The sequence below is a fragment of the Caloenas nicobarica genome, chromosome 4, assembly GCF_036013445.1.
Source record: "Caloenas nicobarica isolate bCalNic1 chromosome 4, bCalNic1.hap1, whole genome shotgun sequence".
Classification (NCBI taxonomy): Eukaryota; Metazoa; Chordata; class Aves; order Columbiformes; family Columbidae; genus Caloenas; species Caloenas nicobarica.
The window spans coordinates 5,969,069-5,975,068 of NC_088248.1; positions in this window are offsets into that span (position 1 = coordinate 5,969,069).

The window sequence follows — 6,000 nt, forward strand, 5'->3', positions numbered from 1 at the left end:
CATCCGCTATACAAACAAAACCAGTGACTAAGAAATCATGGAGCAGAACTCATACCACAAGGTTAAGGCCTGTACTGTGGAAACCAACCAGTAACAGACTTATTTTAGTACCTCCCTGTAAGATACACTTTAGTACCTCCCTGTAAGATACCACAAGGTTAAGGCCTGTACTGTGGAAACCAACCAGTAACAGACTTATTTTAGTACCTCCCTGTAAGATACACTTTCCTTATTTTGAAACAAGAAAGGTTTTCATTATTAGATCCTCTCATTTGACTTGTTTTGAGTTGCTAGGGAGGAGGAAAGAGAGGGAGAGCTGAACGGGAGAGACTACTGACAGGGCAGCGTGTGCATGGCTGTACTATTAGCCCTGTTGCCCTGGACACTTGTCAACGTTCTGCTTGGCGCACACACTGTACAGAAAGGAATACAAATAAAATACCAAAACCCCTGCCAGAGCAACTGACATTCAGGGGAGATTAAAAAAAATAATTTAAAAAAAGGAGGCAACCCAAAGCATGCATCATCATCATCACCCCCAGAAAGATGTAAACGCACCCTGATGCAACAACCTCCTTCCGCGCCTTCCCCAGCAGCTCCCTGCCTGCCAAGCCCGCTGACAGCCCCCGTGTTCCCCCTCCAGCCGCAGGGGATGGGGATACAACCACACGGGAGGGCAGAAAACTTACCTGGGGAACGGCAGGGATGGGAGAGGAGGCTCCGCTCCCCAGGCAGCCTCTCTGCCCTCCTGTTCCTCCGCACAGAGCCGGGGAGGCAGAACCCGCTCCCTGCCAGCGGCTCTTCCTCCCCGCTGCTGGGGCCACAATCCCTCCTCCAAAGCCACCGCTTCACCAGAGCAGCAGGAAAAACCTCAGGATGGAGCTTGGGAAGACCCAAGGGGCTTCCACCGTGGTTGAGTCCTGGCAGGGCGGTGGGGAAGGTGAAGGGTGGCTCTGGCTGGGCTGTCAAAGAGGTGTTGCATTGGTGTGAGCGATGGACCAGCCCTGTGCTGCCTTTCCCTTGGCTGTGGGAAGGGCCATGGGGGAGCTGCACACAATCCTCTTACTCAGACTGCAGCTGGATAAGGATTTCTAGATGATTCTTCTCTGGGTGCATGCAGAGGAATTGCTTCGGGGAAGGCAGGAGAATTTAAAAAAATATGCTCATTCATGGTGTCCCCACCAAGTTATTTCTACTTCTTAAAGAAGAATCAAGTGTGTCCACCTTGTGTGTAAGCACACATGACAGAATGAGACAGAGCTGCTTTTTCAGCTTCATTTCGCAAGCTACACTGGCTGCATGTGAAAGCAGATTGAAATGCAACATGCTGCTGCTTTGCTTCTAGTTGCATTACTCAGAATTAAACTGGCTACAAATTTAAGAGAAAAAAAGCACTGGGTTTTGTTCAGGTTAAATTTTCCAGAAGGAGTCTGGATCATGGAAGTCTCTTTCCCCCTCCCCCACACGAGAAAATTTTCACCTGGAATCTGAAAAGTAAAAAAAAAAAATCCTCTTTGTATTATCACTGGGGTGGAAGGAAAAGAATCAGAATTACCCAGTTCCATTAAAAATAGGCCAGTGAATTCAGAGGTCACAAGAGCATTATTAAGAAGCATTATTCTTTAATCCCACAAGTCTGCTGGAAAACCCCATGATATTAGAACGCATTTCAGAGTTGTAGCTGTTAACACACCCAGAAAAGTATTGCTAATAAGGCAATTTTGGTTTTTTTTTTTTTTTTTTTTTAGTCCATCAGCTTCTCAGACAACCACAGAAGAAATCCACATCTGTGGTTTTAGTGCAATGTAAAAAGCAGACAGTATCTCCTTTTCTTGCAGGAGTGTTTTGACAAAAAAAAAAACCCAAACAACATTTCTGAGTAGCATCTGTACATTACAGTCACCAGTGATCTTAGAAATGTTAACTAATAAACTTCAATATGCAAGATGTATAATGAATTTTCTCTCTGATTCTTAATTATATTTTCAGAATACACAGTGCAAGTTTCCTCTGTTACTGCAGTGGGGAGATTCTCTTTTCAAGGTAAGCCTTCTACATCTACTACAGAAGGACTTTAGCCTTCATGCTAAACTCTGAAACCATTGAAAACATCCTGCCAGCCTGAACTTTTAATGTTTGAATTTACGTCAGTGAACACTGGTGGAGCTGTTTTCGATAACTTTGGATTTCTGCCTCAACTCGATCCTGCTTGGCGGCCAGGGTCATTTTATTAAAATACTGGATACTCAAAGCTCCATAAACAAACTGCACAAGATCAGAATGCTCCAACCATGATTAAAGGTAAAAGTTAAAGCCATAGTAAGCCTGAGAAAGCCAACATCCACAGTACTGTCCCATTTTAAAAGTAATTTTAAGTAAACATAACTTTTACAAATAGGAAGCCTGATTTTAACTCGTCATGTTCCATATTTTTGAGATCAAATAATTTCTATTAATGCTCTAGCTAAAATTGAAAAGCTTCAGCAATAATTTTAAAAACATGGCAGTTGTTACAGAAACATGCACAAAATATTGTACATTTTTCCCTGTGCTGTCTGATTACTGGTCATACTCAGTGTTTATTCTTTAATTCCTTCCCCCACATATATATGTATTTAAAATGTCTACATATGAAATTGCGTACAGCTTCATTCACGAACTCGATAAATGGAGTTGTGTGTATTTTTTTAAGGTAACCATATTTATAAGAAATCAGCCCATGTCATTCATGGCAATTTTAACAGTATATTAGCAAAACAAATCGGTTTGGAATTCAGGTTATTCATTGCCTTGGATCTCTGGGTCAGGATCTGTGTTTTTCTCCAGTGTATGAGACTGTACAATAATAGGTTTCTGATTCAAAATCAAAGCTACCAGGTGCTCTCGCAATAAAAACATCAAACTCTTGCAGAAACAGTCCTTTTCAGAGAAACTCAGCCTTGTGTTTTAGCATGAACTGCTGTATTAGTATTTGAGAATCAAGCAATAGAACAAAGCCTAGCACACAGTATACAGATTTGACAGTATTTGTCCAATATTAGTACATCCTTTTGAAGAGGAATATATTGTCTCTAGAGTGGTAAAATCCACTCATTTTGCTTACGTACCAGAAGTCAAGTGTATTTATGAAGATCCACTTGTGTATTTAAGAATACTTCTCCCACATACACCCCTATCCATGCTTACCGGAGTACGTCCTTGCATAGTACTTTCTGTATATGGAAGGAAAAAAAAGATAACAGTAATGATACGTCCAAGATCATTTTAGGAGCGATTTATACCATTAATGAAACCGTTCTGGCTTCTGTTTCTCCCACTAGGACCTCTTTTGTACTAATGTACTCATTTTCTAACTGGTTGTAAAAGTCCGTGTGATTCTCTATGCTCTCTACATGCTATAAGCTTTAGGCTGAACTGTTAGAGTAGGCTCTGCTCCATAATTTCTGCTTCATGAAGGCAGTGTCTATAATCATCATGTGCTTAAGCAAAAAGTCCTCCCAAACTCCAAAATGGCCAATCCTGCTGCTTCTAATGGTAAGCTGTTGCCCTGCCCTTTGTACTATGATCTACCCTTTTTCCAGATTTTAACAGCTTAGCTCACCCAGAGTCTGGAAAATGAACGTTGTCGTTGCAACGTCGTTTGCTGTGTGTGTACACTGACTCTTTACTATATGTGCAGCAAGTTTCATGTGCCCGTTCATCATGGATCTACAGCGTGTTTGACTGTCTTGCACCACCCGCTTTGGATCTGCAAGTCTTGTCAGGCTTGGGACATTCTTTTCAATAATTCAGCCTGTTTTTCTACAGCTATTACAGTTCTAAAGCATTTTGTTAATGATAGAAGAGAGCAGAAAGAATTCACTTTGTAATTTGCAAAGCAGAATGTGCTTTCAATTACAATTTGCAACTAGTATGTTCCCTAAGATAGAAACACCCATTACCAGTAATAAAATGTTTCGAACATTCAAATCTTCAAATTTGCTAATATTTCTGCTTTCTTCTGTTTAAACTACACTTTCTTCAGGATCTGTTTGGCTGATTAATAGTAGTTGCTCCATTTTCTCTGAATAGTCTGTCAATGCTAGTGGGAAATCTAATGGTGAATGTCTAACTTCCAAATACTTTGCGGGATGAGAATAAAGGTAGAATTCCTTTCACTCAGATTTGCTTAAAACACAGCTCAGATTTTGTACCTTAAATGATATTCTTTGCCCTCTGCAATCTTGAATGTTAAATTGCTATTCGTTCATGGTTTTGGAGTTACCACAAAATGAAGCCACATGAAGTATGTTTTACTCCAGAGTTTCACTATTTAGGGAAAAGTGAATCAGTAAGATCAATCTATAAAGAGATTATATAGCAGTAGAAAGGCACCCAATTTGTTTTGAAAGGCATCACATGAGTGATGTAAATCTTTGCAAGCTATCTTAACTGAGAAACATGATCCTCACTTTTTGCCTTTCACAGTATGAATTTCCATCTGCAGGTAGGGTCAATCACAAACTCCATCCTCCACCCATGTTTAGTTCATTACCAGTCACATAGGCAGACTGAAATCACATAAAAAGTAACAATAATTTAACTAATTTTTCAGAGCTATTAAGTACAGGGAAACAATGTTTCTTTAAATTTAAAAAAATGCTTTCTTTTTATATAAACAATTTTTTGCTTTACAAAAATACCTGAATAAATAGAATATAGACAAACTTAGAAATAGAAGCCTTTCAGCTAACTCAGTGGAGTGTAGCAAAAGCATTGTTAGAGGCATTAAGATGAGAATGGATCCTGAGTGTACAAACGCATGTAAGTTCGACTTCAGATATCTCACTTGCAGGAATAATACCTCGCACTATGGTGTTATTAGCTCTGTTCAGCTGAGCAGAATGTGACCAGGTCAGCTAACGGTTATAAGGGGACTTGACTGAGAATTTAGATGATGCAGAAAAGTGACGTAAGCAACTGAACTGTTGACATTACCCTCTCTATGCCAGTACTGAAACATACTGGAATGTACTGGAGAAGTGGAATTTTGTCCACCCATGGATGAAACCCTATGATGAGACTGGAGGAAAAAAAAAAAAACAAACCACACACAAAACAAAACCAACAAAACAGGAACTTCACAGAAACACTAAAAGATGAAAGATTACTGATAGCTACCAACATTAAGACTGAATTAATTCCATTAAAGTATTCTGTTATGCTCAGTAGGACTGCTGGACAAGTCCAAAGGAATCCAGTCTCATTTTAGATTCATAGTAAATTTATGACATCTGAAATAACCTTGATGTGTGCTCATCAGTGTTGGTGGGATTTGCAGTGGTCATTAAGAGTTTGGGTCATAATGACCTCAGTGGGTCTATTGTTTTCCTTCTGCTGAAAGGGTAGATTCACTCCGAGCATTAGCCCTTTCAGCTAAAATCTCCAGCAGTTCTACACAAATATTTGCTCTTGAATAGTGAAGGTAGGTGGTGACTACTAATTCTGCCTCCTTAAAACATGATCTAGCTGTGGTACAATCTTGGAAAAGCAGACAAGCCCATTTTTTCTATAATTCAGGATGATCTGCGGTCAGTCAATTTGCTCAGATGACATAAACCCACCAGGCTATGGTACCAAATACGTAACTACCTTAACAATCACTGTCAACACTAAGTACTTTTTTTGTATCATAGGCTGAACTCAGTAAAAGATTACAATTTTTAAAAATTTCTGTAATAATCCAGCTCAAAGACAATACAAATCCTCCTGAAACAAATTCTCTCTATTGTGAAGCAGCAAAGTAGTACAGGATTCAATGACAGGAAATTTTATGGTTCCATACTTACTTCATCAGAGGCCAAGTACATAAAGAGATGGGCCACTTCTTCAGCAGTAGCCATCCTACCAGTCTTCTGTCTGGCTAGAAAGTCTGCCTAGATATATATAAGCATTTGGGATATCAAAAAGATAAAACAACTGTTTTAATCCAGTTAGTATGACATGTTCAAAGCAATACTG